Genomic DNA, 11889 nt, shown 5'->3' with positions numbered 1-11889 from the left:
GTAAAAACTCATAAATAAGCTAAAACAGGCAGCAGGACTAGCCACAATAATACTACAAAATCAACTTCTAATTAATAACATTAGGATCAACGCATAATGTCAGAGCATACGTCTATTACAGAGTACAAACAGAATTTAAGATAGAGATGTGCTATATTACAAAAGATATCGAAGCAGAAGAAGTATAGCACTGGATCACTGGTAGGGAAAGGCCTCGTAGCTTATATCGTAATCCTCGTTCGTAGGTCCTGAAGGGGGCGCAAAACAAACATGAGTGGACCAATTTGATATAAATATAATAAAACAGTTATCAACATACTAACCCCCAGGTTTATGAAAACATATATATATCATGATCAAAATAGGTTTTCCGAAACCTAGCATGCTGTGCAATATCTCAAATTCATAACTTGTATAAGTAATAAACACTAGTGAATTGTCTGATACTCTGCAGGCCCCATGCCAGCTCCCCGTCTCTGAGCAGACAATCAGAGGAAAATACACTACAGGCCCCATGCCGGCTCCTCGTCCCTGTGCTAAATAGCCAGAGGAAACACACTCCAGGCCCTATGCCAACACCAAACCGTCGCTCGGGACGGACCGGAATCTATCCCTACGTCCCGTAGCGGAAAGGACCACTAGGTAAGTACAAAACCATTGAGCATAAACATATTGAAAAACAACTTCGTAGTATAAAGTCATCCATCATCTATACTACAAAGAGGTGTTCCAAACATGTTCCAAATATCATATCGTCATCCATCAGATATTCTATAAGAACATGGGTTATAGGAAAAATAGTAATAATTCAATCTAGCCTCAGTAAGCATATATCTCATAAAGTACTTTGTAAAACATAAGTATTAAATCATGCTTTTCGTGTATGCATTTCTATTGTTAAAACATGATTTTGAAGGGGTCCACTCACCGTACACCGATGATGCAAAGCTGTACCAAAAAGGTATAGCAGAATCACCGTTAATAATTTCACCTATTCACATAAAGGAGTACCTTTGGTCAAACTCTAATCAAACGATTGAATTTGGGAAAACGGACTTCAAAAACGGGTTCAGGACGTTGAAATTAGCCTAGGAGAGGTCCTGAACGAAACCCCAAAAAGTCAACTCAAAAAGTCAACGTTGATCGTTGACTGGTCAAAGTCAAAGTCAACTCTGACCGTTGACCGTTGACTGAGTCAACAGTCAACAGTCAACTGGTCAGAGGTCAAAGTCAACTGGGCTTTGAATTTGGGTTGGGCCGAATGGGCTTTAAGGGTTTTGGGTTGAAAACCCAACTCAGATTGGCCCAAGGCCTAATCTGCTTGGGCTACACACACGGGCCTAATGCCCTAAACATAAACGGCCCAAGGGCCTTAATTTTATAACAGAAAATAACAAAAACCTTAAAAGGTTTTTGGGTTTGGCTAATGGGCTTCGGCCCTAAGTAAAAACGGCCCAAGGGCCTTTGGTCTTAAAACAGAAATTAACTTAAACAATTAAAAGGAAATGGGTTGGATTGGGCTGGCCTCACCACACGAGCCTAAGGCCCTCCTGCTATTCGAAACCGGCCTGGGAGGCCTGGCCTCATCGGAGCACCACCACCGGAGCTTCACAGCTCCGGCCGACTACCACACACCACCCTAGAGTCCGATCTAGGTACCAAAACGAAGAGCAAGACGAGGGGAGTGTTTTTATACCTTCCTTTCGTCGTGGAACGGCTGGAGATGGCCGGAAAAAGCCCCGACACCCTCGGGATCGCCGGAGTTGGGTGTGCTTACACCCGGCTTCGATTCGTCCTAAAAACCTCGAAAATCACGAATTAACCTCCATTAAAACTCAACCCACAAGATTTTAGGATGAAAAACGGAAGGTTTGGAGCTTACCTCACCGGGAAAAATGGAAACTCGCCGGAGTTCCTCTCCGGTTTCCTGGGGTTGCAGCACGGGACAGAGGGAGAGAGAAGAAGGAGATGGGTCTTCCTCGCGCGGGGGAGACGGGTGCGTGCGTGCGGGTTGCTGCAGAGAAGAGAGATGAGGGAGCTATGAGAGAGGGCCGAGAGAGAGAGAGAGAGAGATAGAAGCAGGAAAGAAAAGAAAACAGAAAAAGAAGAAGAAGAAAGAAGGAGTCACCGGGGGGGGACAGAGAGAGAAGGAAAGGGAAATTGCTAGGGAGCTGCCACATGGCAGTGTGAAAAGAAATAAGGGATCCAATGTTTAGATCCTGATAGGGTAGTCCAAAAAGGGTAAAATTGCTAGATTTAGAATATTTAGGGAACATTACACACGTATAATTTTATAAATGGGGGCGGGTGTTACAATCTACCCCCCTTATAAAAATTTCGTCCCCGAAATTACAACTTCAAGCAAATAAATACGGATACTGACTCCTCATCAGGTCTTCCGTTTCCCACGTCGCTTCTTCAGTAGCGTGGTTCCTCCACAGCACTTTCACCAACGGAATGACCTTGTTCCTCAACACTTTATTCTGCTGGTCAAGAATAGCCACTGGTTCTTCAACATAACTAACATCCGGACTTACTTCCAGCGACTCTAGTTGAATAACATGAAAGGGATCCGATACATATTTCCGAAGCATAGAAATATGGAAAACATTGTGAATCTGAGATAACTCTGGTGGCAACTCCAATCTATAGGCAACTGCACCAATTCTCTCCGTAATCTGATAAGGACCAACATATCGAGGACTCAACTTTCCTCGCTTACCAAAACGAACCACACCCTTCCAGGGAGACAACTTCAAGAATACAAAGTCACCAACCTTGTACTCATGATCTTTTGAATGTTTGTCCGCTATGCTTTTCTGTCGGTCTTGAGCTGCCTTGAGATTTCTCTTTATCAGCTGGATGTTCTCATTGGTAGTGTCTACAATCTCCGGTCCCAACAATACTCGCTCGCCGACCTCTGCCCAACACAACGGCGTTCGACACACTCTCCCATACAAGGCTTCATAAGGTGCCACACCAATACTCGAATGGTAGCTGTTGTTGTATGCAAACTCAACCAACGGCAGATAGCTATCCCAACTACCCTTCCACTGAAGAACAGACACTCTCAACATGTCATCCAATGTTTGTATTGTCCTCTCAGACTGACCGTCAGTCTATGGATGATAAGCAGTACTAAACAGCAACTGAGTACCCATGGCAGTATTAAAAGCTTTCCAAAATCTGGAAGTAAATCTGGGATCTCTGTCTGAAACAATAGAGACAGGTACACCATGAAGTCTAACAATATTATCGATAAACAACTTCGATAATTTCTCTAGTGAATAGGTCTGTCGAACAGGCAAGAAATGAGCGGTCTTAGTCAGTCGATCAACAATTACCCAAATGCCGTCCAATCTTGACCGCGTCCTCGGCAGACCATACACAAATCCATGGTGATGTCTTCCCATTTCCATGCTGGTATCGGAAGATTCTGCATCAATCCTCCAGGTCTTTGCCTCGCTGCCTTCACTTGTTGACAAATGATGCATCTACTCACATAATCCGCCACATCCCGCTTCATTCCTAACCAATAATAGAACGGACGGATAGTACGATACAATTTAGTACTTCCCGGATGCATGGCATAAGCTGACAGATGTGCTTCATCCAGAATTGCTCTTTTCACTGCTTCGTTATCATGAGGAACATACAATCTATTTTCCCACATCAAGGCTCCATCACTTCGGATGATAAAATGCTCCTCTTCTCCTTTTTCCACCGAGACCTTAATGTTGGCACTTTCCTGATCAAGCTCCGGAGCTTCTATGACCATATCCACCAAAACAGGTCTAACTTGGAAATTTGCCAACCACGCTCCTTGCTCACCCGGTCTCACCGACAAACCTGTTTCTCGCAGAGAAAATAGTAGTGGAACATGAATAGCTTGGAGAGATGCAAGCTATCCATGATATTTCCGACTAAGTGCATCCGCCACTACATTGGCATGTCCGGGATGATACTCGATCGTGCAGTTATAATCAGTGATAAGTTCCATCCATCTTCTCTGCCTCAAATTCAAATCTCTTTGAGTAAAGATATACTTGAGGCTCTTATGATCAGTAAAGATACGACACTTCTCATCGTACAAGTAATGTCTCCAGATCTTCAAAGCAAATACCACTGCACCGAGCTCCAAATCATGAGTGGGATAGTTTCTCTCGTGAGTCTTGAGCTGTCTGGAAGCATAAGCAATGACTTTATCATGCTGCATCAGTACACAACCCAAACCTGATAGGGATGCATCCGTGTAGATATCAAACTCACCGCTATTATCTGGAAGAGTAAGAACGGGAGCTTGAGTAAGACATCGCTTCAGTTCCTGAAAACTCCGCTCACAATCTTCATCCCACTTAAACTCCACTTCCTTTCGAGTCAACTTATTCAGAGGTAAGGCAATGGCTGAGAAACCTTTAACAAATCTTCGGTAATAGCCAGCTAGACCTAGAAAACTCCTCACTTCAGTAACATTCCTCGGTTGCTCCCACGTAGTTATTGCTGACACCTTCTGAGGATCCACACTAATCCCCTCAGCAGATACTACATGACCGAGAAAGCTAATTTGGTTTAGCCAGAACTGACACTTGCTAAACTTAGCATACAACTGCTCACTGCTCAACCTTTCCAACACCAACCTCAAATGCTTCTTGTGGTCGCTGACACTCTTGGAAAAGATCAGAATATCATCAATGAACACAATCACAAACCGATCCAAATACGGTCTGAAAACTCTGTTCATCAAATCCATGAACGCTGCAGGTGCATTCGTCAGTCCGAAAGGTATGACACGAAATTCAAAGTGTCCATACCTAGTGCGGAAAGCAGTCTTCGGTACATCTCCCTCCCGAATTAGTAACTGATGATAACCTGAGCGAAGATCGATCTTAGAGAAAACCTGAGCACCCTTCAGCTGGTCGAACAGATCATCGATCCAAGGCAAAGGATAACGATTCTTCACCGTCACCCGGTTTAACTGCCGATAGTCGATGCAAAGTCTCATCGATCCGTCCTTCTTTTTAACAAATAAAACAAGAGCACCCCAGGGAGACATACTGGGTTGGATGTAACCTTTATCCACCAACTCCTGAAGTTGAACCTTCAATTCCCTCAACTCCGCCGGTGCCATGCGATAAGGTGCTAAAGAGATAGGGTCTGTTCCTGGAAGTAAATCGATGGTAAATTCAATTTCCCTCGCAGGTGGTAACCCTGGTAAATCATCCGGAAAAACATCGGTGTAATGCTTCACCACTGGCACATCCTTAGGACGCAACGAAGATTTATCCCTCGTTACTACATGAGCTAAGAATCCCACACATCCCCTACTCAACAATCTAGTAGCCTGAATAGCGGAAATAATACTACTAGGAAGGATTCGTCGCTCACCCTGAAATGTGATTGACGGTCGTCCAGGCCGGTTGAACGTCACAGATTTCTCCCAACATGCGACATAAGCACGGTGCCTGGATAGCCAATCCATCCCCAAAATCACATCAAACTCCGCCAAATGAAAAGGGACCATATTAGCCTCCATCATTTCCCCTTCAACTACCACTGGGTAACTTTTATACTCCCACTGAGCACAAAACAGATCCCCTTGCGGCATTTGCACAAGCATATCATAACCAAGAGGTGTAGGTGGTGCATTTAAATTCGGTGCAAATGATGAAGACACAAAAGAAAAGGTAGCACCCGGATCAATTAGAACCTTCGCCCAATTACCACAAATAAGTAACATACCGGTAATGACTTGAGGATCCTGATCAGCCTCCTGCTGTGTCATGGCGTTGATACATCCATGAAACTGACGTCCTGCTCCACTGTTACGGTTACCACGAGCTCTGAAACCTTGATTATTACGGCCTGCTCGATTCCCCTGAGAACGGCTACTCGAAGCTGCACCAAACTGTTGCGGCTGTCTCTGAGTGGAAAATTGGGTATTCTGACTTCCACTTCCACTTCCACCATAGCTCTGAGTGTAATTACCTCCATAGCTAGAACTCGGATTACTCCCTCCATCATAACTCGGCACCGATGCATAACTCTCAGCAGGCTGTCCTGAAGGGCAAAATCTGGCAATATGTCCCATGCCTCCACACCTGTGGCATGTAACCTGCGACCGGAAATAACTGAAAGATCGCATCCCTGATTCATTACCCGAACCCTCGCTGGAAGAACCTGAACCTTGACCCTGACGTTTGAAGGAATGAGAGTGTCTAGGGCCAACAAAGTTAGAAGAGTTACCAGATTCCCTCACACTCCGAGATCTAAAACCACGACCTCTCTGGTTCTGGTTCCGAGGTTGTTCCTGATATCTGGGTGGTTCTTGATACTGCGCCTGCTCCTCCTGGTGCTGAATCTCCCACCTAGATTGTTCAATCCTCAAACAAGTCTCAATCATTTCCTCATAACTTCTGTGCCTTATGGCTGCCACTCGTTCACGATAATCAGGGTTCAAACAAACCAGCAACTGAACCATCTTCTCATTCGGGTTATCATAAGTCACCGGATGGTGTCTCGACAGGTGTCGAAAAGTATTATCCATCTCTGTGATACTCAGATCGCCTTGACGAAACTCCAGAAATTGTTGTCTCATCCTCAACTGATAACTGGGACTCAGAAAATGTGCACTGAAAGCTTTCCGGAATGCCACCCAAGTCATCGAAGTGCCTCGTGGACGAGAATGCTTCACTCCTTTCCACCAAATCTTTGCAGGACCCTTAAGAAAAAAACCAGCAGTCTCCGTCCACTCACCTGCTGGACATCTCATACCCTCCAGAGTATCTTCCACCTACTCTAACCATTCCTCAGCCTCCGGACAGGCTCCCACTACCTTAAACTCTGGAATACCATGACTGGTAGCAATCTCAATATAGGTGCGATTCGATGATCTACCAGTAAGGGCAGTTCGCAAAACATTAGCCAATTGCTCAAGTCCTCCCCCTATACCAGAACGAGCTCGACGAGGTACATGCCCACCAGCGGGATCCATAATTCTGATAAGAAACAAGAAAGATTTAGAACAACAGAAAATTAAGGATATAAAGAGAATTATAATTACCAAATGGTGGAAAAAAATCCTAAGTATGCTCTGAATGAATCATGCTCTGATACCAATCTGACACGCCCCGATCCCGATGTCCTCGTGACATCGGGATGATCACGTGCTGGCCGACACCCAAAGGGTGACGAAAGCCATTAATTTAAGTAAAAACTCATAAATAAGCTAAAACAGGCAGCAGGACTAGCCACAATAATACTACAAAATCAACTTCTAATTAATAACATTAGGATCAACGCATAATGTCAAAGCATACGTCTATTACAGAGTACAAACAGAATTTAAGATAGAGATGTGCTATATTACAAAAGATATCGAAGCAGAAGAAGTATAGCACTGGATCACTGGTAGGGAAATGCCTCGTAGCTTATATCGTAATCCTCGTTCGTAGGTCCTGAAGGGGGCGCAAAACAAACATGAGTGGACCAATTTGATATAAATATAATAAAACAGTTATCAACATACTAACCCCTAGGTTTATGAAAACATATATATATCATGATCAAAATAGGTTTTCAGAAACCTAGCATGCTGTGCAATATTTCAAATTCATAACTTGTATAAGTAATAAACACTAGTGAATTGTCCGATACTCTGCAGGCCCCATGCCAGCTCCCCGTCTCTGAGCAGACAGCCAGAGGAAAATACACTACAGGCCCCATGCCGGCTCCCCGTCCCTGTGCTAAATAGCTAGAGGAAACACACTCCAGGCCCTATGCCAACACCAAACCGTCGCTCGGGACGGACCGGAATCTATCCCTACGTCCCGTAGCGGAAAGGACCACTAGGTAAGTACAAAACCATTGAGCATAAACATATTGAAAAACAACTTCGTAGTATAAAGTCATCCATCATCTATACTACAAAGAGGTGTTCTAAACATGTTCCAAATATCATATCGTCATCCATCGGATATTCTATAAGAACATGGGTTATAGGAAAAATAGTAATAATTCAATCTAGCCTCAGTAAGCATATATCTCATAAAGTACTTTGTAAAACATAAGTATTAAATCATGTTTTTCGTGTATGCATTTCTATTGTTAAAACATGATTTTGAAGGGGTCCACTCACTGTACACCGATGATGCAAAGCTGTACCAAAAAGGTATAGCAGAATCACCGTTAATAATTTCACCTATTCACATAAAGGAGTACCTTTGGTCAAACTCTAATCAAACGATTGAATTTGGGAAAACGGACTTCAAAAACTGGTTCAGGACGTTGAAATTAGCCTAGGAGAGGTCCTGAACGAAACCCCGAAAAGTCAACTCAAAAAGTCAACGTTGACCGTTGACCGAGTCAACAGTCAACAGTCAACTGGTCAGAGGTCAAAGTCAACTGGGCTTTGAATTTGGGTTGGGCCGAATGGGCTTTAAGGGTTTTGGGTTGAAAACCCAACTCAGATTGGCCCAAGGCCTAATCTGCTTGGGCTACACACACGGGCCTAATGCCCTAAACATAAACGGCCCAAGGGCCTTAATTTTATAACAGAAAATAACAAAAACCTTAAAAGGTTTTTGGGTTTGGCTAATGGGCTTCAGCCCTAAGTAAAAACGGCCCAAGGGCCTTTGGTCTTAAAACAGAAATTAACTTAAACAATTAAAAGGAAATGGGTTGGATTGGGCTGGCCTCACCACACGGGCCTAAGGCCCTCCTGCTATTCGAAACCGGCCTGGGAGGCCTGGCCTCATCGGAGCACCACCACCGGAGCTTCACAGCTCCGGCCGACTACCACACACCACCCTAGAGTCCGATCTAGGTACCAAAACGAAGAGCAAGACGAGGGGAGTGTTTTTATACCTTCCTTTCGTCGTGGAACGGCTGGAGATGGCCGAAAAAAGCCCCGACACCCTCGGGATCGCCGAAGTTGGGTGTGCTTACACCCGGCTTCGATTCGTCCTAAAAACCTCGAAAATCACGAATTAACCTCCATTAAAACTCAACCCACAAGATTTTAGGATGAAAAACGGAAGGTTTGGAGCTTACCTTACCGGGAAAAATGGAAACTCGCCGGAGTTCCTCTCCGGTTTCCTGGGGTTGCAGCACGGGACAGAGGGAGAGAGAAGAAGGAGATGGGTCTTCCTCGCGCGGGGGAGACGGGTGCGTGCGTGCGGGTTGCTGCAAAGAAGAGAGATGATGGAGCTATGAGAGAGGGCCGAGAGAGAGAGAGAGAGAGATAGAAGCAGGAAAGAAAAGAAAACAGAAAAAGAAGAAGAAGAAAGAAGGAGTCACGGGGGGGGGGGGGGGACAGAGAGAGAAGGAAAGGGAAATTGCTAGGGAGCTGCCACGTGGCAGTGTGAAAATAAATAAGGGATCCAATGTTTAGATCCTGATAAGGTAGTCCAAAAAGGGTAAAATTGCTAGATTTAGAATATTTAGGGAACATTACACACGTATAATTTTATAAATGGAGGCGGGTGTTACAGAAGCCTTGCCACAAGATTGGTCTGCTGAAGAAAAAGAAGACGCTTTGAATCGAGCACATAGTGCAATTATGTTATCACTATCTGATGAAGTTCTTCGTGAGGTGGATAATGAAACTACTACATCTGGTTTGTGGCTTAAGTTGGAGAGTAGATATATGACCAAATCCCTCACCAATCGTTTGTATTTGAAGCAACGTTTGTACACTCTCCGTATGACTGAAGGTACGCCTATTCAAAATCATCTTGATGAGTTTAATAAGGTTATTATGGATTTGAAAAGTATGGATAATAAAATTGATGATGAGGATCAATCTTTGATTTTGTTGTGTTCTTTACCTCCTTCGTATGCGAATTTTGTTGAAACTTTGTTATATGGGAGAGATTCTATTTGTATGGAGAATGTAAAAGCCGCTTTGAATTCAAGAGAGTTAAAGAACAAAGTATTTGGAAATTTGAATGATTCTCATTTTGAGGCTTTGATAGCAAGAGGCAGAGATAGGGAATATGGTTCAGGGAGTAATAAAGGAAATTTGAGATCGAAGTCTAAGACCAGAAACAACACATGCAACTATTGTCGCAAGGAAGGGCATTGGAAAGTTGATTGTCCAAAACTGAAAGATAATGCTGGTGCGAGTGCGAATGTTGTCGATGACGACTTCGACTTTGTTCTATGATGACAGTTGGCTACACCAGATTTGAAATTAAAAAAAAAAAAAAAAAAAAGGAATCTGGTGTTGTGGGTACTCTTAAATCTCTCCGCTACATATGGAGATTTAAGAGTTTGTAAAGATTCTTTGTTATGATTTGAGAAAGTTGCTTAGTAGCCTCTATGTATGTTTGTGTTATGTTAGTTGCTCTTCATCGGTGTTTTTATTGTTTTGGATATTGGTATGGTTTTTCTTTTTTTGGTAAAGTTGAATTCAGTGAGGGCCAATTTGTTGAGTTCTGCAAGTTTGGATAGTGAGGCACCACACTATTTTGGATACACCACATGCACTGCAGAACATTTGTGTGGAACCCTCGTGTAGAAGGCAAGTTATATGCTTTCTAACTTTGTTTGGGCTATGGACATTTGGTTGGATTTGTTTGCCACTGCTATTTGGTCTGTTGGTCTCCATCATCTGCAATTAGTTTTCTTGAAGACTCCAGTTGAGGTATGGTTTTGGATCTCCTGCTGATTTTTTGAATTTGAAATTTTGGTTGTCCTGTTGGTGCTCATGTGATGATGGTAAACTTGAGTGAAGGGCATATTTTCGTATGTGGTATGTGAGACTTTGTTGCCAAATTTGTAATCAGTTTTGACTTGGAGAATGTGCCATGCTATGTGAATGAGTCTATTGGTGCAGTTTAAGACCATGGTGTTTGTGAGCAGGTGGAGTTCATTGTGTGTCTAACTTTGGTATGGTGTACTTGATCTTTTGTTGGTGATATTGAATAATTTCAGTTCTTCGTTTGAATCACCTTTTGTTTTGATCAAGGCACTTATGGTTTGCAAATTTGGAGAAGACGGTAGAGAAATGGTCTACTTTTGTTGTCTTTGGTACATTTTGAGTCGAGGTGGAGATCATTTTGAGTACCGGAAAGTTTGGGGAATTTGATTTAGTTCCCGTTGTCTTTAGTTTGTACTTTGGGTGATTATGGTGATTGTTGATTTGATTCTCTGTGATGTTTTCAGAATTTGGCCAAGGTGGAGATTGTTGGATAGTGGCCAAATTAGGCTAGGAAACAAAACAAAAGAATGAAAGAAAATTGATGAGGGAACATCATGATGAGGATTATGTTTCCTTGTTTTGTGGCTTGTTTTAACTCCGCCTATGTCTTACATGGCCGGTCCCAAGCCCGGATAAAGGAGGAGGGGGAGGGCGTCAGGTAGTCGACAGCCGGCACTCCATGATCACGTCGAATCCTTATGAAAATGAATCCATAACAAAATCGCGCTAAAGCTAGGGCGTCACCCGTAAGTGGCGCGCTGTGTGGCCCGAGCACAGTGATAAGTGAGCAAGGGTCGCTGTATCTCCATCGGCACCCGATGCAGTGTTAAATGAGCAAGGGGGCCATAGAAACTTCTTTTCGAACGACTCCATTCAAAGTTGTTTGGGAGCATATGCTCCTATCAACTTTACCCGGGACACACAAAAGAAGTACTTTGATCCTATTAGACGGGGGAGGGTGAAGAAGCTAGGACAGAAGGGTAGAGTTCAAGAGAGCAAAATGCATTTAGGAACGTGGAATATAGGAACCTTAACGGGAAAATCTATGGAAGTAGTGGAAGTTATGGTGAGGAGAAGGATAAATATTATGTGCCTACAAGAAACTAAGTGGGTTGGTAGTAAGGCAAAGGATCTAGAAAACTCAGGGTTTAAACTTTGGTATTCGGGCACAAATAGAACGAGAAACGGTG

At 43.6% G+C, this 11889-nt stretch overlaps 1 long non-coding RNA gene and 1 pseudogene across 2 annotated transcripts; both read right to left on the bottom strand.

Annotated features, from left to right (window-relative positions):
- Positions 1 to 50: 50 nt before the first annotated feature.
- LOC114824574 (uncharacterized) lies at positions 51 to 1804 on the bottom strand. Of its 2 annotated transcripts, XR_003772861.2 has the most exons (3): positions 1697 to 1804; positions 929 to 991; positions 51 to 248 (listed from the first exon to the last, which is right to left on the bottom strand). It is a non-coding gene; the product is annotated as an uncharacterized lncRNA (long non-coding RNA). The 2 variants fall into 2 exon arrangements; XR_011579824.1 differs by lacking the exon at positions 929 to 991.
- A 553-nt stretch (positions 1805 to 2357) lies between these two features.
- On the bottom strand, positions 2358 to 7722 carry LOC114823233 (uncharacterized; annotated as a pseudogene).
- Between the last annotated feature and the right edge of the window lie 4167 nt (positions 7723 to 11889).

Source organism: Malus domestica, chromosome 04 (assembly GCF_042453785.1).
Source record: "Malus domestica chromosome 04, GDT2T_hap1".
NCBI lineage: Eukaryota > Viridiplantae > Streptophyta > Magnoliopsida > Rosales > Rosaceae > Malus > Malus domestica.
Note: the sequence above shows the minus strand (reverse complement) of the source record. Positions and strands in the feature narration are given on the sequence as shown.